The 22706-nt window shown below is 43.8% G+C and overlaps 1 protein-coding gene across 2 annotated transcripts in view; it reads right to left on the reverse strand.

The window, feature by feature from the left end:
- Positions 1-22706, reverse strand: part of PDE4D (phosphodiesterase 4D) — a 1072650-nt gene that overhangs the window by 730082 nt on the left and 319862 nt on the right. The window lies entirely within an intron of this gene.

Genomic DNA, 22706 nt, shown 5'->3' on the forward strand with positions numbered 1-22706 from the left:
TTATTACGGTATATTAAAATATAGCTTTTAGTCAGCCATGTAAAAAAGTGACATTAGAAAAAGATAATCCACCAAAATAAAACTGCACATAACAGCCAAATACACACAGTTCAGCGTTACGACCAACACGTTTCTACTCTAGGTCTTAATCATGGTAACCGTGTTATGTGCGGTTTTATTTTAGTGGATTATCTCTTTCTAATGTCGCTTTTTTACATGGCCGACTAAGAGCTATATTTTAATAATGCAAATTTTTGGGCACCTTGCATGGCTAGTACTTAGTATCACAACTTGCAAATACTTTTTGAAGCCAGCCAAGAGTCTTTTAACTCTTGATTGAGGGATTTTCATCCGTTCTTCCTTGGAAAATTATTCCAGTTCTGTGAGATTCCTGGGTCATCTTGCATGCACTCACTACTATTTTGAGGTCTAGCACAGATTGTTAATGATATTCAGATCAGGGGACTGTGAGGGCCACTGTAAAACCTTCAGCTTGCGCCTTTTCAGGTAATCTATTGTGGATTTTGACGCGTGTTTAGGAGCACTATCCATTTGTAGAAGCCATCCTCTTTTCAACTTCAGCCTTTTTACTGATACTGTTATGTTTGCATCAAGAATTTGTTGAAATTTCATTGAATCCATTGATCCCTCTACCTGTGAAATGTTCCCTGTGCCATTGACTGCAACATAATCCCAAAGTATGATTGATTCACTCTCATGCTTAGTGGTTGGCGAGATGTTCTTTTCCTGAAATTCTGTGCCCTTTTTTCTCCACACATACCTTTGATCATTGTGGCCAAAGAGTTCTTTTAGCCTTATCGGTCCACAGGACTTGTTTCCAAAATGCATAAGGCTTTAGATGTTCTTTTGCATACGTCTGACGCTGAATTTTATGGTGAAGATGCAGGAAAGGTTTTCTTCTGATGACTCTTCCATGAAGGCCATATTAGTGTGGGTGTTTCTGAACAGTAGAACAATGTACACAGGGCCGGCGTTAGGGGCAGGCAGACAAGGCAGCTGCCTAAGGCCCCTGTTCCTCCAGGGGTCCCCACTAGCCAACTAATAGCGGCACACCATGCTGCCACTATGGGGCCCCTGAGTAAGAGGGGCCCGGCACCGCCTCCCGCATTCAACTTAATGGCATCGTAGACGCCAATACAGTTGAAAGCAGTGATGGAGGAGAGTGCGTCAGCTGCGTACTTGTGCAGCGCCCAGATGTTGCAGCATAGTGGATGGGATTTCAAGAAATCCCATGTCCACTATGCGAGCACAGCTCTTCAGACCGCAGCATGTCTATTTATCTTGCAGAGACGCGAGCCTATTGTCGATCGCGCTCGTTTAGCGGCCTGAACTCAGCGCCTGTAAATACAACCAAGATGTTTCTGTGTGATGGTGTAATATGTGAGCATTTGGGCCCCACTTTAAACTTTTGCCCAGGGCCCACTTTATCTAAAACCGACCCTGAATGTACCATGACTCCACAATCTGCTAAATCTTTCTGAAGGTCTTTTGCAGTGAAGTGGGAGTTCTGATTTGCCTCTCTAGCAATTCTGCGAGCAGCTCTCACTCAAATGTTGCTTGATCTTCCAGACCTTATCTTGACCTCCAGTGTTCCTGTTAACTGCCATTTCTTAATTATATTTTGAACTGAGGAAAGGGCAACGTGAAAATGCTTTGCTCTCTTTTTGTAGCCTTCTCTTACTTTGTGGGCCTTTACCATTTTCATTTTCAGAGTGCTGGGCAGCTGCTTAAAAGATCCCATGGCTTTTTTGGCACAAGGTTAGAGGAGGCTGGGTTTTTGTAATGCTGTGAAATTTGCATCACCTGGCCTTTCCTAGAGATTATGGTGAAAAGGCCATAACCCTGACGGGCTAATTAAGGTCTGAAACCTTTGTCAAAGTTATTTGAGAGCACAAATCTCCAATGATGCCCAAACCTTTGCATCGGCCCATTTTACTTTTTGCAATTTTTAAACTGTAAATGATGAATATATATATTTTCCCTAAATTACAAAGGAAATATGTCATCTTTCACTTTAGGCCTTTTAAAGATCATTTCATCGTCAACTTCATTAACTGTTCACATTAATAGTAATTTTGAACAGGGTGCCCTAATTTTTACATGCCACTGTATTATGTAGGACATTTATTATAGCTTTTAAACCACTTTCTCTCACAAAAAGGGAAGCCAAATGCACTCTCTTCATTTGAGACTTTTTAAACTTTCACCACTGCACAGGAAACTTTTCTTAAAAGTGGGCAGAACTTTGCAGAAGCGAGGAGTGCCGCATTCAGCCCAACATATTTACTATGATTTATGCCAGAAATTGGAATTAATTATAGTGCAAATCTATGCCAACCATTGATACTTTGGCACAAGCACAGCAAATGTGACAGATTTAATAAGAGGCAAATGCCTATTAATAAATCTGTCACAGTTCATGGCAGTGAGATTTTCATTAAGACCGATGTAAAGTATGTCAGTCTTAATGAATGTCACCATTTATACAGTGTTCATTTAGGTAATTTATCACAATGTCTGGGGACCATTTGTATTAATTACGGTACACGTTTATTTTATGCACTGTTCATTTGTGTGCCATATGGCACTTTACCTGGACAGAGTGTGGCACTATTTTCCTGTGCACAGCATGGCACTGTGAATTGTAGGGTGTATCCAGCACAGTTTTTTATATGGAGCATAATACACTACCAGGTAAGTAAATGATGTCTCAGCAAATAACATCTACATATTGACATGTGGATGGAAATTGACATGTGGATTTTAAATTTTCAATTAATCAATTCAGCAACAAAATCTGCAGCAAATTTATCGGCAACAAAATTCTCTGTTTGGTCATTTCCTCATGCAAAGTTAATTAGTCAAGGAAACCTGTTTAATTACTGTTTTAGGGTACGTGCACGCCACATCTTTTAAACTTCGGCGAACCAACCAAATTTTTCAAGCAGAAGACACATCAGGAGTTTTATTCTAGTAGCGTCTCTTGTGTTTCTTTTTTTGGGGGATAATTTCCTGAGTGTTTTTCTGATGATCTCGGCCACCAGCGTTTTTTTTTTTTTACTAACATTTTTCGGTGTCTTTTATTTTTTTTCACTCCATTGAATAAAGCAAGAATTCACTAGTGTTTTTTTTTTAAAGCAAAAATTATGGCAAAATGCTCCAAAAAACATTTGGTGATCTTTTTGAGCTTTCCCATTGACTTGTATTTTAAGGTCTTCCAAGAGGAAAACACTAAAGGAATGGACTTGTCACTTCTTCTAACTGCTTGGGGTTTTTAAAAACAGGAAGCGATTAAAAGACATTCAAAAGCCTGAACATAGGTTTTTATACACAAAAAATACATATGTACATTCTTTTGAGTGTTTTCTGATGCATGTACCTTTTAAGCTGTGTTTTCACTGAATCTTTTTGATGAGTTTTTAGAGCAGCATCCTCTAAAATCCTCTTCTAAAACTCAAAACTCTTCAAAATCTTGGAGTTTCTGTTTAATGTCATGCGTCTGGTTTCGAACCCTTGATTCAGAGTTCTGTGGTTGGTGCCGCTTTCTGCTGAGCCACAACATATTCACTTTTTCTTTGTTTGTTTTTGTTCTGTTATCTTTGTTTATGTCGGTTTTGGGTAATAGGTGTTATTCATTTACTCGGTTTGTCTGTCCTATCTATCACCTTTCAGGTGCAGCTTTATATACCTTCCTCTACTGGTGTTTCCTGCTGGTGATACTTTGTTGGATTCATTCATTTAGCTGTAGCTTGTGTTGGTTGCAGTAGTTTTGTGTGTGATTCCTTTTTTTCTTAGGGAACTGCTACTCTAGCGATCCTAGAAGTAGCTGAGGACATTCAGAGTAAGGCATCATAGAGTGGGGGAGCCATTGCGTTATTTTAGGGTGCCAACCTCCGCGGTCAGGCAGGGACAGAACAGGATCAGAGAAGGGCTTTTCCTAGTTTGAACAGAGGTCTGTCAAGTTTGGGACTTTGGGAACCAATCTTATCCCAAAAAAATCCTCAAAACACCCCATGTGAACATACTGTAACCTGTTTTCTTTATAAACAACACTTTTATGTTTTGCACATCCACAAAAACAAATATTCACATTGGGCCTTACATACAGTATATATTACAGCTCTGATTGGTACAGAGCTATGAACAGGTACCGACAGTATGGTCCATTCTGGAGGTGAGCGGATAAGGCAAAAATGGAATTTGCCCATTCACTTGGATTTTCACGCGAAATTCGATTCACAGATAAGTAACTCTCTGCAAACTTAATATCCCTTATTATGGACTTCAGACCTTAGAGCTTAATAAACATAAGATGTAAAATATAAAAAAATTATACTTATACACAGTATTCACCTCTCCGGACCTCCTGCTCCTTGCCTTCACCCGTTTGGTCCTCGTCACATCTTTTTATCACTGCCGCGAGCACTGAAATTCAGGGCCCCTTCATGCCAGACTAAGATTTCCGGCTCTGATGAGAAGCGGAATGGATCTGCACATGTGTCTGTAAGGTGACAATTTCATATTGTCCTGGGCTTCATCAGAGCAGGAAGTCCTAGCCTAGCCTGAGGAGGCCTGGGACAGTTCTGCACATACACGTGCAAAGTCAAGGCGTATGTTGTGACCTTATGATGTCGTGGTCTTACAAATACTTGAGCAGGTTCATCCCGACCTGGTGTGAAGAAGCCCGGGGATTCAGCGCTCGCGGTGGTGATAAGAAGATGTAACAAAAACTGGACGAGTGACTGTAACTGCTGGGGGGTCAGACAGGTGAGCGGTAAGGTAAGAATAGATTTTTTTTTTTATTTTTAAACCTTTTGAAGACCAGCAACAGCCATTTTGCTGAATCTGCATAGAGATGAATTACAAAAAAAATACTCAAGTTTGGCAAATGCAGATATCCTTACTGTACCATCTGTCAGTAATCAGTCGCAATTGTGGTAAAACCAAAACAACGTATCTGCTACGTGTGTATCCAGCCCGAAGGTTCAAAAGAAAACAACCCCATTCGGATAGGACTATGGAGCCCAGAGTGGCATAAAGCTTGTGGACCTTATCTACAGAAGGGCCCTCAACTATCATGTGTCTTTTCTCATATGGGTCAAAGGGATGTTCCGCATAAATGGAGCGTGGACCCACCAAATTATTTCTTACAGAGAACCAATCTGTCATAAAAAATGGTGTCATTTACCTGCACCCATAGCGAAATATAAAATGATAACATTTTAATCTCGTGTTGCAATCTAATTAGCAGTGTGGCTGCAGAGAGAAAATTAAGATATATTCTCACTGCAGCTGCTTGCTTCCATTCCCCAGGCAGCTTCAAGGCAGTGATCAGCCCGCACTTAAAGCATACAAATTGGTAAAAAGTTTGGTCCTGGAATGTGTAAGGAAGTTGCTTAGCTCAGCTGAATTTGTAATTTAGTCAGTTTGTGCTTTATGTTAGGCTACTTTCACATTAGCGTTTGAATCTGCAGCGTTTAATCCGCAAACGCAAGGACACGAAAAACGCATGAAAACGCGTGTAAACGCAGCGTTTTTAAAACGCTTACGGTTACCGCATGCGTCATTAAAACGCAGCGTTTACATGCTTTTGCTTGCGTTTTCTATGCGTTTGCGTTTTTTGTGCGCATGGCGCAAAATTTCACCAGAGAAAAATTCTAGATGCAAGAACCAGCCAATGGGACTACAGAGGGCGTGTATTATGTGAAATCTATATATAGACCCTAGGACAGCTGAAATCTTCAGATTTTGCTCCTGTGTCCTGTGAGAAGATGGATCTTCACATGGATAGCTATTACTTTAAACTGGATCTGAGCATCAAGATTTTTCTGGCATGTGCGTTTGCTTGGGAGCAACACCGAAACCGGGAAAGACAGAGAAGGACAAGGCGTAGGCGGTTTTGGCAACACCCCATTGTAGAACTGCGGGAGAGCCGTGGTACATATCACACCCTGTATGGCGAGCTCAATGAGAACCCAGAAAAATTCCCAGAATATACCAGGATGTCACAAGACTCTTTCCGGGATTTGCTTGATCGTGTCCAAGGAGCCATCCGGAGACAGGACACACAGCTCCGTAGAGCCATTCCACCAGCGGAACGTCTCCTGGTTACCTTAAGGTACGTAATAATTCTAAACAAAAGCTAACCAAAATTTTTTGCAGGTCTGATGTTTTTTTGCCTATTTTGTAAATTATTTATTCTTACTACAGATTTCTTGCAACTGGAGAGAGCTTGTCATCCCTTCATTTCCAGTACCGCCTTGGGATTTCCACGCTGTCCGGAATTGTTTTTGAAACCTGCCGGGCTTTATGGACCATTCTCCGTGAGGAATTTATACCCATACCCACGGAGGACATGTGGAAAGAAATTGCTGACAAATTTTGGACTGTTTGTGATTTTCCCAACTGTTTGGGTGCGGTGGATGGGAAGCACATCCGGATTACCAAACCAGCCAGAACGGGATCACAGTTCTTCAACTACAAAAAATATTTTTCTGTAGTTCTTATGGCAATAGCCGATGCGGACTGTCGCTTCATTGCTGTGGACATTGGTGCTTTTGGCCGTGGCAACGATTCACAGACTTTTAAAACCTCTGATATGGGCCGACGTGTTTATGGCAAAAATTTTAATTTCCCACAGCCACGACCACTCCCCTACACTCAAGGCCCACCGCTGCCATTTGTAATGGTTGGGGATGAGGCCTTTCAGATGAGTGAAAATCTCCTGAAGCCCTATTCAAGTCGGGACTTGAACCGCACAAAACGGATCTACAACTACAGACTAACCAGGGCACGCAGAACAGTAGAGTGTGCCTTTGGGATTATGGTGTCCAAATGGCGCATTCTAGCAACTGCAATAAATCTAAAAATGGAGACAGTGGATGAGGTAGTTAAAGCCTGTGTGGTTCTCCACAATTTCATTCTGGCTAAGGAGCGACCCACCATAGAACTTGATGAACCTGTTGCCAACCCTTTGCCTGATTACCGTCATCATCCGCTGCGGTCAACAGTTGAAGTAGGCCACATGCGGGACCAATTTGCAGCGTTTTTTGATTCTGACATTGGACGTGTGCCATGGCAGGACAATATGGTGTAAAATGTACTGCTGGTTTCGGGTCTGCAAATTTATGTTTGGAATGTTAATGTTTTTTCAAATAAAATAATTGTGTTTTACTTTCTTCACCATGTCTCCTATCTATTTCCTTAACAAACCACTTTGGGTTTTTGGGCTTAGGTTGTTGACGTGAGTCCTGTCTTGGTTCACCATTAGCTTTTTGCCGCAGACTGTATAGACGATGTCCGTTATTGTCGCAGTATTTGTCCAGTACTTAACATCAGTATTTGTAAGCCTAAACCAGGAGCGGTAGTTAAATGCTTTTAGTGGTGCATATCTGTTTAATGTACTTTTCCTCACATAGTTCCACTCCAGGTTTTGGCTTACAAATAGTGCTGTAAAATACAGAGCGAATACTGACAGTGTGATGGCAGCCTACACCAGAGATCTATAGTCATCAAGTCACGTGTCTGAACTAATGAATTCATGATGCTATTTGCTCTTGAATTCATTTTTCCTGACACTTGTCCGGGTGAGTATAGATATGCCATGTACATTGTTCCTTCACTTTGTGTGAAATATATGTATATGTACCAATAAGATAAAATGGAGGTAATACAATGCATTTCTAAAATCAGCAGGTCAGGGGTCATAAATAATGTTTCGGATAAGAAAGGACCTGTTGAGTATAGTTGTGCTGTGTATTACCACCATTTTGTCTTCTGTGTGCGACCAAAAGTCACGGAGTAAACAGAAAGAACTGTTTTTGGAGAAAATACAAGTGTTATTTTTGGGGGCAACCTCATATCTCTCAACCAAACACACCAAGCTTCAGTGTTCTGCTAAGTAGGTACTGGAGGTTGGAGGTGGCCCCCAAAAATGTGTTTGACGCATAATTTGTTATTGGCGCAGGCTGTGTGGTGACGGTGGCGAAATACACAATTAACCAAACCTTATTGGGGCAAAAAACACAGGTTTATTAAACACACACAAACCAAAAAATTAACTGCGCCTGCTTGGGGTTGAGTGCCGATATTGTGGGGTGTTGAGTAGTGAGGTCTGGCTTATTACTGTAGCCGACATAGGGGTGGCAGGAGAAGGCGCTATGAAACTACTGGGGTCAAGATATTCAGGGATAGGGCTAGACACATGAGAGGGTTGAGACACACTGGAAGGGTGAGACAAACCAGACATTACAGACACATTGGGAGGTGAGGGGGGAGGGATAGCTATGGTTTTTTGTTTTTTTTTGCCTTTCCCCTTTCTTGTTTTGCGCGGGCACGTTGTCGTGGTGGCAGGGAACGCCAGGGCAGGGTCCGTCAACGGCAGTCTGGTGGTGGTGGTGCCAGGAAACGCCAGGGCAGGGTCCGTCAACGGCAGTCTGGTGGTGGTGGTGCCAGGAAACGCCAGGGCAGGGTCCGGCAATGGCAGTCTGGTAGTGGTGGTGCCAGAGAACGCCAGGGCAGTGTCCGGCAATGGCAGTCTGGTAGTGGTGGTGCCAGAGAACGCCAGGGCAGGGTCCGGCAATGGCAGTCTGGTAGTGGTGGTGCCAGAGAACGCCAGGGCAGTGTCCGGCAATGGCAGTCTGGTAGTGGTGGTGCCAGAGAACGCCAGGGCAGGGTCCGGCAACGGCAGTCTGGTAGTGGTGGTGCCAGAGAACGCCAGGGCAGGGTCCGGCGGCGGCAGTCTGGTAGTGGTGGTGCCAGGAAACACCAGGGCAGGGTCCGGCGGCGGCAGTCTGGTAGTGGTGGTGCCAGGAAACACCAGGGCAGGGTCCGGCGGCGGCAGCATGCTGGTGGCAGTGGAGGAGGCCCAAGCAGGAGCAGCAGTTGTCATGGTGGTGGCGGTGGGCTGACCCACTGCACTGGGCATGGTGGTGGTGCTATAATACGGTCCGGAAGTGTTTGGAATGGAGGTGGCCGTGCAGTGGTATGCAGCAGATGTCGGCATTGATGTAAAGCGTGACAGTGTGGGCACTGTTGGAAATGCCCCCACTGTCTGCTGAAAATACCGACTCTGCTGCATAGCCTGCACGTAAGCAGCATTGCAGGCCTGCATAATAGTAATCTGGAGCTCAGGACTAAGGTGTTCCGACATGCCCTGTTCTATCTGATTAAAAAAATGATGTGCTGGCCTCTGGAGGTCGGCTTTCACTTGGGCAAGGGCTGTGGTTACCTCCTGGATACATGTGCTCATATGACGAATGGCAGTATCCAGTCGGTCACCCATCGCCTTGAGTCCCTCATGGAAGACCGAGCTCAAGTGCAAAAACTCGGGCATGAGTGACCTGTCCGCGGCCCTCTGCCGCTGCCGGGAGGAGCCCATAAAAAATTGGCTAGAGGCAGAGGACTGGGGAAGGGGAACATCTGATGGACCAGCTTCCTGGTCTCCAGGTTGTGTGGCAGGCCCACTTGCTGCAGCGCTGGAGGATGGCTGGGACGGGTCCGTGGCTGACTGATGAAGGACCGCTCCAGAACCTGGGCCAACAGTGGAGCTCCAAGTGCTGCGGAAAAAAAAAAAAAAAATATTACAAAACATTTACAAAAAGATAACTGAACAGTTAGATACACATTCAGATAGGGAAAGGTCACACTACTATTTGTAGTGAATTTTACATCAGAATTTTCAAGCCAGGAGTTCAACAGTAGGAATAAAAGTTTCATAAAACAACATGCTATACTTCTGCATGCATCGACCAGTCCTTGGGGATTACAAAAACTGATGTAAACTATGAAGAGACGATGGAGGCAATACAAGCCATATCTCTATACAAGGTATTGGTAAGCCAAAACCTGGAGAGGAACTATGTGAGGGAAAGTATTCAAAGAACACGTACCCCACTGCTGCATCTATCAATCAATCAAGGTTTCGGATTACAAATACTGATGGGAAATACGAATTGACGACAGAGGACATACAAGCCACCTGTATACTCACCAGGACAAGTGTCAGGAAAAATGAATTGATGAGCCATTGGCATCCTGAATTCATTATTTCTGACACCTAACTTGCTGAGTATAGATCTGTTGTGCAGGCTGCCATCACACTCTCAGTATTTGATCAGTATTTCAAATCAGTATTGGTATGCCAAAACCTGGAGAGGAACTATGTGAGGGAAAGTATTCAAAGAACACGTACCCCACTGCTGCATCTATCAATCAATCAAGGTTTCGGATTACAAATACTGATGGGAAATAATGACCAACAACAAATTGCATTATACACCATTTTTTTTTCTTTTTTAACCAATATACTTACGTTCTTCGTGCAAGGACTGGTCTCAAAAACGCAAGGATGCGGTGGTACTTGTATTTGCGTATCCTTGCTGCAGAACCACTTGGAAGCCGGCTCTCTTGGCGCAGGTCCTTGTTGAAGCGGTCCTTCATCGATCTCCAACGTGTTTTCACTTTTGACACTGTTGGCAAAACAAAACATAATAGTTAGGACAATGGTCTTTTGACCATGGTCACACAACTGTATGTGCTGTGAAAAAGTAATGACTTTCTGACATCATACACAGTTGTGTGAGCATGGCCAAGGTATTGACTACATCACACTGCATTGCGATACTTACCAAATGCAGAACGGACCCGAGCCGGGGCATTGGCCCAGCCATCCCACAACGCTGCGGCCACCTCATTCCAAAGCCTCCGGATCGTCACATTGTTGGCGTGCAGTGGATCCCTGGTGTCCCACAATGCGACTCGCTCGTGAACCAGGGAGATGAGGTGTTCATTCTCAATTAGGTCCTCATCCTCCTCTGGAACCTAACAACAAAAAGTACATTAATATAGGAGGCATTCACATACGGAAGACAGAAAACAGAATCAGAGGAATGGCATGAATATTGAAATAAAAAAAAACACTGGTGCTGAAGCCAAAGGGAAAGAAAGAGAGAAGTAGAAAGAAATGAAGATTCCAGAATTATAAAGTGAGGATACAATACACATTCAGCCAGCTATACTTACACGATGCCGCCGTGTTGCCCGGCCGTGACTACGCTGCTCCTGCCCAGTCTCCTGCTCAGTGTCTTCCGCTGTAGAAGAAGTGGTCTGAAAAAGGGAAAATATACATTGTCATATGTGTAGATGTGACAGTGAATACTTACCAATCTGAGGAGGTGAATACTCACTTCGCTGACATGTTCCCCTTGTGCAGGCCCAGGCGTTTCCTCATCAGAAGCAGAAGACATTCTGATGTGTGCAGAAAGAAAGGAATGACAGAAATTAGGGCACATAGACACAGATTATAGAAAAGAAATGCTTTGGATAGGATATACTCACATAGTTCTGAGGCTTGTTTGCTGATCCAAGGGGCTGTGGGGCGTCTCGTCTGCAAGGCAGTCTGCTGACTAGTGACCTGCAAATGTCCACTTCCTCCCTTTATCACCTTCTATGTGGGGGGTGGCTTATCAGTGTCTAGACATGTTTTTCTCAATTGAGACGCATGCGTCGGCAAACGCAAGCAAACGCATGTACTGGAAAAGGCATGCGTTTACATAGACTACAATGCGTTTTTTGGGCGCAAACCTTGCGCAATCAGCCGCATGCGTTTCCAGGCGGCAAATTGACGCCTCTAAAAATTACTACATGTTGCATTTCCGCGCCAAGACGCAGACGGCTAGACGACGCATGCGTCGTCAAACGCGGCAAAACGCGAACATAGAAAAACGCATGCGTCCATAATGTTAAAGATAGGAATACACAACGCATGCAGATATTTGCGGAAGAAACGCTGCGGACACAACCGCAAATGTGAAAGCGGCCTTAACTAGAAATTAACTGGTCAAATTAAGGAGGATTGATTTTCAATCGAATTTCCTGAAATTCACGGTTTCAAATGAACGTGAACATTTTGAGATTTGATTCATGGTTAACAAAAAAAAAACCTTGCCTGGCACCATTTTGCACACTGCTAAAACATCAGAGAGAGGGTTAATGCAATTTTTCATTGCAACTCGGATCTCCCCATATTGCAGCTAAAACTTTTAGTGGATTATCATGCCTTGTACAGTGGTGGTCAGTACCTGGGCCATCACAGATCGATGGCTCGCAGTGCAGCACAGTTTGCATGGCAGAGTCATTTTCTATCTCGAGTTACTGGGTCTCTCTTTCCTGTGAGCTTATGAGCTGTGTGTAAACTTTGATAGTCAGCACGGTCCTCTCTCTCCTGTAGAGTGTAAGCTCTTATAGTCAGTGAGGTCCTCTATTTCTCCTGTAAAGTGTACAGTAAGCTCTTATGGTCAGTGGGGTCCCCTCTGTCTCCTGTAGACTGTAAGCTCTTATGGTAAGCGAGGTCCTCTCTCTCGCTCTCCTGTAGAGTGTAATCTCTTATGGTCAGTGAGCTCCTCTCTGTCTACTGTAGACTGTAAGCTCTTATTGGTCAGAAAAGTCCTCCGTCTCTCCTGTAGAGTGTAAGCGCTTATGATCGGCAAAGTTTTCTCTTTCTTCTATGGCACATGGGTTATCCGACTGATTACAAGCTTTCCAGTATTGCGATTTGTGTAAATTTATTCGCCATTAAACAAAGCTTTGCCGAAAATTCAGCGAATTTGAATTTCAAATTATCTACTCATCTATAATGATAACTAATAATGCATTGAGCAAATAAAACTCAGCTCATACTCTTGCTGTCATGCTGTCACTATACGTGATAAGGGTAAGTGGCCCTGCAATGTCCCTAGGCCTGGGGTTTTAACTATCCCTGCTCCCAAAGAAACCTTTGATGGTGAGGAGGTTTGGTCCACCAGCCTTACTGTTCTCCTGTTGTACCCTAAGCTGTCCCCTCCACCAGGAGGCCTGGGACAGAAATGCTAGTGTATAAACACATAGGACAAACAGGAATAACAAAATGCAACTAACATACAAAACACTCACCAAAGCTAGAGATGTATATTGGGATGGATAGGAATATACAAACCAAATGGCAATAGGACAAAGAGGAAAGCATACATCCAAAAACAGCACACAACAATCTCCAGCAGCAAAAACAATCTCCAACTCAGCACAGCAACTCCAGAAAATCAGGAAGTAAACTTTCACTGGCGAGAAAGAGAAGGTCTGGCCAGATTTTATAGAGGCTGTAATACTTGTAAGAGGATCACATTGCAATTTTTGGACTGACTGTCGGCTCTCCTGACCTGAGCCTGACAGCTGTATATCTATACATGCTATCACGCTCAGTCGAGGAAAGCCGACGAACAGTCTAAGGATTGTGATGTGATCCTCGCTCGAGTAATATGGCCGTCTGACTGCGCCCTAAGAGGCAGTTGTAATATAAGTGATCATATTCAGCGCAACCCATTATATGGCTTTAGCAATATTTAGTTCATTAACAACTTAAGTGACTCATTATTTAAGTTTTTAAATGTTCTATTATTAACAGGGTGCCAAAAAAAAGAACATTTAAAAATATTTTGAATTCCAGCATGGACATACACTACTGATTGGGAGGTCCAGACATTATTTTGGGATGTCTGGTGAGACTCCAGTAGAAAAAGATTGAGAAACCCTGAAGCAGATCATATCTCAATGTAAAATAGGCTCATAGGTGGTCATGACCTTTAAAATGACCCTTCGCTCATAACTCGGGCTGTCATAGAACAAGTGCTGCCTTGAAGTCAGGAGCGCCACTTACAGCGGAGGAGGGAGGACGAGGGAAGTTTTCATTCTGATCATAGATCCACACTAAGGTTCTGATACTGTGCAGCATAATTTTTCCCTGCTGCTACATTAGTGCACAGACTCATTCATTATATGATCACAGATTGGCAGGATAGTGACAGTCATATGCCAGGACGTATCACTTACTACTGTGCTGGAAGGAGTAACAGACGGTGTACTGTCTGACGTGCGGAACTTCAGGCTGGGCAGGTGTGCAAAATAAATTGGATTAAAATGTTTTTGTTGTGTTTTTATTCTTTACATTTTTTCTTTTTTATTGCATTGATGAATGTGTGTCAATCTGTACAGCTCTCCATCAACTGGATTCTTCAATACTGTTGCTGCTTTACTGAATTTCGGTTTGGGTTCGACGGCGATAGCGAAGTTCTCTGATAAGTTGCACGACAAAAATATTTGTGTAAATAGTCCGAGTCCATTTTAGAGGCGTGATTTTGTGGTACGTAAAACAGGCAAGGCGCTCACAACTTGCATACAAGTCAGATGATTTCCATTGACGTCAATGCCAAGTGTTGTCGCGTGCGACTTCAGATCAACGACTGAAAATCCACCACATTTGGAAACATTTACAACTTTGCTGGAGAAAGTCAAAAGTTGCAACATCCACAATCGACAACATAGGAAATCATTGCACCCAATGTCTTGCACAACACGCCGATGTGTAGCCTTAACCGTATTCTTTGTAATTCCAGGGGGCAAACTGAGGGCTTAATGGCTTTGTTACAGCATAGCCATTATGTATGACTGGATAGATGTAAAGTGCAGATTCTGAATATGACATTATTTTCTGTACACACTTGCAGTTCCCTCGCTGCAGCACTAAGGAGTCCTCTTTATTACTTCTTCGAGCCTAAGAGTCTGGTATATGCAAATGGCTTTAGGCCATCTTTACACATCTTCTTTAATTGATGGAAGCCCTGCCCTGCTAGATTGGCTGAGCGGTGTGCTGGGTATGCCAACACATCTGAATATGGAATCCCTGCCCGGCTAGATTGGCTGAGCGGTGTGCTGGGTATGCCAACACATCTGAATATGGAATCTGCCCTGCTAGCTTGGCAGAGCGGTGTGCTGGGTATGCCAACACATCTGAATATGAAATCCCTGCCCTGCTAGATTGGCTGAGCGGTGTGCTGGGTATGCCAACACATCTGAATATGAAATCCCTGCCCTGCTGAGCGGTGTGCTGGGTATGCCAACACATCTGAATATGGAATCCCTGCCCTGCTAGATTGGCTGAGCAGTGTGCTGGGTATGCCAACACATTTGAATATGAAATTCCTTCCCTGCTAGATTGGCTGAGCGGTGTGCTGGGTATGCAAACACATCTGAATATGGAATCCCTGCCCTGCTAGATTGGCTGAGCGGTGTGCTGGGTATGCCAACACATCTGAATATGAAATCCCTGCCCTGCAAGATTGGCTGAGCGGTGTGCTGGGTATGCCAACACATCTGAATATGAAATCCCTGCCCTGCAAGATTGGCTGAGCGGTGTGCTGGGTATGCCAAAACATTTGAATATGGAATCCCTGCCCTGCTAGATTGGTAGAGCGGTGTGCTGGGTATGCCAACACATCTGAATCTAGTCTTATTAGCCAAGAGGGTGTGATCCTCAATGCTTTTTCTAAAGGATCACGCCCCCTTGAATGACAATACAAGATGTAAAAAGAAGAGGTGAAATGGAGAAGTGCACAAATGAAAAACCTTCTACATTTTCAGAGAACAGGAACATTTCAACCAGATAAAAATGGACAGATCTAAGGCAAGTGACAGGTCCTCTTTTAGGACAATGATCTCTATGGAAATCTCCCATGGCAATATCATGGTCTAACCGCCACAGACAAGTTTCAATAATGCATATCCCAAAACTGAAAGATTTGACAAAGATAATAACATCCCGTCCTCTCAGCTGATTGCAGGAAAGGACTGAGTTATCTTGGGCCTTCAGGATTAATGATCATGGGACCTTAACCAACCACTGCAGAAGCAATAAAATGACTGCTCTCCCTGCAAATATTTTCTTTTAACAAATATACTTAGGGTCAGCGCAATAGTTTTGATTAATTAAAAAAGTCAAGCAGCGTATATGATAAAATGATCGCTCTGCGGCAGCCCGGCATTTTGTCCGTGCACCCCGGTTGCACAGCAGTCATTTTATTTTAATTGGAGAAGGCACTGCTGAATACTAGTAACAGGGGCGGAGGAAGATTTCCGCAGCTGGGATAATTGGAGTATGTACATGCCTTTGCAATTAGGTGTCCTTGTAATTAGATGTTTCAAATGAAAACACTGCAAAGAAAAAAAACAGAAGCAGGTTTAGTATGATCTGGAAACAAGGCAGCACACACTGTGTGCAGAATTATTAGGCAAGTGAATATTTTGACTATATCATCATTTTTATGTAGATTTTCCAACTCCAAATGGTATAAACTTGAATGCTTATTGGATGAAGCAGATCAGGTGATGTGTATTCGTGCAATGAGGAGGATGCAGCCTAAAGATACAACATCGAGGTGTGCAGAATTACCAGGCAGCTTGTTTCCCGCAGCAAAATTGGACAAAAAAGAGGTGTAACTGACTCTGGAGAGCATGGCATGGCCTGTAAGTCTCCTTACACAGACATGTAAGGCATGTGACTCTCAAGGAGAAACATTAACCCTTAAATTTGAAAAGTTAAAAATTGTTACAAGTCTTACACAGAGATGCAGCTCTCTTGAAATTTCTAAAATATTGGGGCGAGATCACAGAACCATCAAAAGTTTTGTTGCAAATAGTCAACAATATCATAAAAACGTGTTGGGAAAAAAAGACCCACATTATCTGCCAAAGATTTGAGAAGAATTGAACATGTAGAAACCAGTGGTCCATTAGCCTCCAGAACTGCAACCTCCATGGTGGCCCAGAAGTACAAGGTGTTCAGTGATCAGAGTCATGTCTGAGGTAAGGAAGTCTGAAACCTGGCGACCACAACTGAGCAAGACACAGAAGTGGAAACATCAGGACCGGGCCAATAAATATCTTAGGACAGGTTTTCTAAAGGTTTTATGGACTGATAAGATGAGGGTGATTCTTGACAGACCAGATGGATGGGCCTTTGGCTGGATCAGTAATGGGCACGGACCTCCACTTCCACTCAGACGCCAGTAAGGTGGAGGTAGTGCTGCCATTGATTGAAGTTTTTTCAAGTAGTAGTAAAGGAAAAAGTCTGCATCTTTCAGAAAACCATGATTATGCAGGCCAATGGTCCATTGCAGAATCAAAGTCTCCACTGCTCAGCTGCCAGTAAAGGCCTTAAAGGGAACCTGTCAGGTCCCCCAAACCCCAGCAGTTGTGTCTGAATGTATAACGTCCTTTACTAACAGTCCCTGTATTACATTACACACAAACAGATCTTTAGAAAAAGTATTTCTAAAGTCAGCTTGTGATATGTAAATGAGGGCATTGACTAGTCCAGGGGGCGTTAGTGTCCCAAGACTAGTCAGCCCACTTAGCATGCTATCATGCCCCTGTGGGCGTGATAACATAACGTATAGGCGCCGGTGACATCACAAGCACCATACTTACCTCACACAGGCGAGCAGCTTCTTCCTTGCTCATCATTGGTCCTCTGAGTGCTTCAAAGAGGTGCACTGCGCATGATTGTTAGCGCAGAGACTACCACTTCCAATCATGCGCAGTTTGCCTCTCTCCAGTCGGAACACATACACCTGGCTTCAGAGGATCAATGATGAGCGGGGAAGAAGCCGCACGCCTGCATGAGGTAAGTATGGCGCTTGCGATGTCACAGGGGTGTGATAACATGCTTAGTGGGCAGACTAGTCTGGGGACACTAACGCCCCCTCGACTATTCAAAGGCCTCATTTACATATCTTTAACTGACTTTAGCAAATACATTACATAAACTGATGCTTAGAAAAAGTAATAAAGGGACTGTTAGGAAGGGAATTTACATATGCAGACACAACTGTGGATGGTTCTGGAGCACTTTACTGTAAAGATGAAAGAATAATGACATGGTCCCTTCCTCACCTGACCAAAACCCTATTGAGAACTTGTGGGACCTTCTTAAAGGGAACCTGTCAGCAGGATTGTGCACAGTAACCTACAGACAGTGTCAGATCGGCGCCGTTACACTGATTGCAATGATACCTTGGTTGATGAAATCCATCTTGTGGTTGTTGTTTAATCTTTATTTTTAGTTTTGAGTTAATGATATGGTCGTGCTCTGGGGCAGCCTGTGGGGGTCTTCATGTGGTGCTCTGATTAGGTATCCATAATGCACACTGCTGACAGGTCACTGATCCCTCAGTGATCTTCCCTGTAGTTTACATAATGAATATCATAATCGCATATGAACTGTGTATATAGATATTATGGTTGAGGTTATCCTGATATTTAAAAAAATATACATTTGAAAATGGCGCCTGTGCAGTAGCAGCTATCGCTGTGTATAGAGGTGATCCGATAGCTGCCACTGTGCAGGCGGCTCCATCTTGCTAGAGAAAAAAAAGTTCCCCCTCCAAGATGATGCTGCCGTGCCTGCATAGTAGCAGCTATTGGATCACCCATATCGGCTACTGCACAGGGGTGTGGGGGGCACCATTTTCAAATGGATTTTCTTTTTTTTTTGGAATATCAGGATAACCTCAACCAGATTCCCGTATTTTTCGGACTATAAGAGGCACCGGACCATACGACGCACCTAGCTTTTAGAGGAGGAAATTAGGGAAAAATATTGAAGCAAAAAGATGGTCAATTCTGTACTGTAATATCCCCTATCCTGGTATATATAGTCCCCTCATCCCCATTCTGATACTCATGGCCCCTCATCCCTATCATGGTATGCATGGCCCCCTCATCCTTATCCTGGTATGCATGGCCCCCTCATCCCTATCCTGGTGTGCATGGCCCCATCCTTATCCTGGTATGATTGGCACCATCCCGGTCCTGGTATGCACGACCCCATCCCAGTCCTGGTATGATTGGGCCCATCCTGTTCCTGGTATGATTGGTCCCATCCTTTTTCTTTTATAATTGGCCCCATCCCGTTCCTGGTATCCATGGCCCAATCCTGTTCCTGGCATGATTGGCCACATCCTGATCCTGGCAAGATTGGCCACATCCTGTTTCTGGTATGATTGGTCACATCCTTTTATAATGGGCCCCATCCCGCTCATGGTATCCATGGCCCCATCCTGTTCCTGGTATTATTGGCCCGATCCTGTTCCTGGTATGATTGGCCACATCCTGATCCTGGCATGATTGGCCACATCCTGATCCTGGCAAGATTGGCCACATCCTGTTTCTGGTATGATTGGTCACATCCTTTTTCTTTTATAATGGGCCCCATTCCGTTCATGGTACCCATGGCCCCATCCTGTTCCTGGTATGATTGGCCCGATCCTGTTCCTGGTATGATTTGCCCCATCCTGTTTCTGGTATGATTGGCCCCATCCTGTTTCTGGTATGACTGGCCCCATCCTGTTCCTGGTATGATTGGCCCAATCCTGCTCCTGGTCTGATTGGCCCCATCCTGTTCCTGATATGGTTGGCCCCATCCCGTTCCTGGAATGATTGGTCCCATCCTTTTTCTTTTATAATTGGCCCCATCCCGTTCCTGGTATCCATGGCCCTATCAGGAAAGTTAAAAAAAAAACCAAAACATTACACTCACCTACACGGCGCTCCCTTGCAGGGTGTATGTGCTATTATTCGGTCACTGTGTGGTGGTAATATGTGGTCTGGTCATGTTGTGATGGTATTTGTTGGTTGTATGTAGTTGATCACCATGTGGTTGTAATATGTGGTCTGGACATGGTGCGGTGGTATTTGTCCCTTGTAAGTGTTATTGCTCGGTCACTGTGGTGGTAATATGTGGTCTGGACATGGTGTGGCAGTATTTGTTCCTTGTAGATGGTATTATAGGTCACTATGTGGTGATAATATGGCGTCTGTTCATAGTGTTGTGGTATTTCTCCCTTGTATGTGGTATTATTGGTCATTGTAACAATTGAAAAATAAATAAAAATATACCTAAATTGTGTTGCATATCTTAACAAATGTTTAATACGTTAGAGTACAGTAGGGCCTGGCCAAAAGAGTCTACCTTGTCGTCGTGGCAGATTAAAAAAATGTTTTGGCCAAAACAAAAGCTGCTGGTTATGTGTGTGATCTGGTGATGGTAACTGTTAATGTGTGATTGGTGAGAAGTGGAGTTTTCCAAGAGAGAGAGCGGAGTGACTGTGGACACTTTGAGGGGTGGAGGCGGGGCTGGGGTGGAGCCTGGGCAGAGTCTTAAGGGGGCCCTGAAAATGTTGCCAGTATGGGGCCTCAAAATTCCTAGTGGCAGCCCTGGCTGTGGTTGGTGCTGCCCAATAAGATGGAATATATTTGTCAATTATATTTTTATGGAAATGTCAGAAATGTATTTTTGTACATTTTGAGTTGATTATTATTCTCATTTTAACAAATGAAAATAAATAATTAAGATGAGACCATTTTTCATTTAGTTACATAATAATTCTTCACACATAGATATTCTCCTAAGTAAGACAAAACCTCATTTTTACTTTCTTAAATACTCAGGTCACAGGATATTAACCTTTTGGATTAACTAACAGCCCTGTTGTTGTTCAATAAAAAAATAATAATCCAAAATACAAATTGCTTAATAATTATCACAGGTACACTGTGTGCAGAATTATGTGGGAGTGTTGCCCTTAGTCTGGAGAACTTCCTTAGTTTTCCTCTGAGCTCAATAAATTGTTGCACATGCAGTGCAAGTGGTTCGTGAACCCACTGTGACACGGGGCCAGGTTAACCTTGGACGGGCATAACTAAGTGGCTACGCCAGTGTTCACTGGAGCTCCTGATGGTGGGGTCAGGCTTGAGCTGCAGGTGGCCGCCAGGTACCACTCCTAGGCTGTCAGTGCTCATCTCTGAGTTTTTCCTCAGCTCGAATTGAACTGAGGAACAAATACCAGCATGCTGTGATTGGATGCGAGATTCGGATCGCACTCGCCAATGCAAATCAATGGGTGTGAGAAAAAAAATATTACGGCACACGGACTATGTTTGTGCTGTCCGATTTTTAAGCACATATCTTAAATGAAACCCAACATTTCATCAGCCCAGTTCCGCAACTTCACAGCCTGAACCGTCAGTGCCTTTTATGTAGCACTAAAGGGTGTTTAGCCTTATTAAACTTATTAAATAAATAAAAAAATGATGTGAGGTCCCCCCTATTTTTAATGACCAGCTAATAAAAAGAAGACAGCTGCAGGCCTTCCAAGGCTATTAATATCAGTTCACAGCTGTCTGCTTTGCCTTTTCTGGTTATAAAACATGGGGGAACCCTAAAACAAATGATGTTGGTTCCCCCCCATTTTTAATAACAAGCAAAGACAAAGCAGACAGCTGTGTGCTATTAATAAGCTGGGAAGGTCTATGGATATCTGGCCCTTCCAAGCTGAAAAATACCAGCTCGCAGCCATTCCAGAATTGGCACATCCATTAGATGCGCCAATTCTGAAGTTTAGCCCAGCTCTTCCCGATTGCCCTGGTGCGGTTGCAATCGGGATAATAGTTTTTGGGGTTGATGTAAGCTTTGTAATGTCTGCTGGCATCAAGCCCAGAGGTTAGTAATGAAGTGGAGTCTTTCAGACACCCCCATCATTAACCGTGTAATCAAAAATAAAAACACACAGAAAAAATTGTTTACTTTTAAAAACACTCCCCCATACCTCGTTCAGAGGAGAATTGCGGCTTAAAAGTCTCTTCATTTCGGCATGCTTAAAATGTCAGTCTCTGCAAGAAGAAACAATACCCCTTGGATTCTGGTCACACGCCTCTCACACAGCCAAACCAGATCTCACACTTTGCACTGATAAGGGGCAGTACCCTGAAACACAGTGTCTGCAAATTGAGATTATGGTTTTGGCTTTTATCCTAAGTCATGTGACAAGGCTCATCAAAGGGTCGACAATAACTTTTAGGATCGCTACTTCCATTAGGTGAAGCTAGAATTCTAGTCCTCTTCCTCTCTGAAGAGACAATTTGAATATTCTACAGTAGCTTTAAATTTGTTGGGAGCAAGTGGCATAGCTTGTAGTTGTCATAAAATGAGATTTATTAAAGGGAATCTGTCACCTACTTTTTCGTATATAAGCAGCGGCCACCGCCATTAGGGGCTTATCTACAGAATTCTGTAATGCTGTAGATAATCCCCCGATGTATCCTGAAAGATAAGAAAAACAAGTTATATTATACTCACCTGGGGGGGGCGGTCCAGTGCGGTCTGGTCCGATGGGCATCGCGTTCCGGTCCGAGGCCTCATATCTTCATACGATGATGTCCTCTTCCTTGCTTCCTGTCGCGGCTCCTGTGCAGGCGTACTGATTTGCCCTTTTGAGTGCAGAGCAAAGTACTGCAGTGCGCAGGCGCTGGGCTTCTCGGACCTTTCCCGGCACCTGTGCACTGCAGTACTTTGCTCTGCCCTCAACAGGGCAAATCAGTATGCCTGCGCAGGAGCCACGACAGGAAGCAAGGAAGAGGACGTCATCGCATGAAGATGGGAGGCGCCGGACCCGGAACGCGACACGACCGCTCCCCCCAGGTGAGTATAATATAACTTGTTTTTCTTATCTTTCAGGTTACATCAGGTGCTTATCTACAGCATTACAGAATGCTGTAGATAAGCCCCTAATGGCAGTGGCCGCAGCTTATAGGCCAAAAATGGGGTGACAGATTCCCTTTAAAAACATTTCTCATTATTGGTGTAAAATTAAATATAAAATGCTAGCCAGTCAGGCGGAATAATAAAAACCAAAATGCGTCATGAGATGTACTTGTTGGGTTATTGCCATTGTTTTATGTGTGTGATGGGAAAACTCCTGATTTACACATCAAACGACTCCTTAGCCCTTAGGGCTCTATTGCCATTTGGAGGTTAAAGA

Source organism: Ranitomeya variabilis, chromosome 1, assembly GCF_051348905.1.
Source record: "Ranitomeya variabilis isolate aRanVar5 chromosome 1, aRanVar5.hap1, whole genome shotgun sequence".
Lineage (NCBI taxonomy): Eukaryota > Metazoa > Chordata > Amphibia > Anura > Dendrobatidae > Ranitomeya > Ranitomeya variabilis.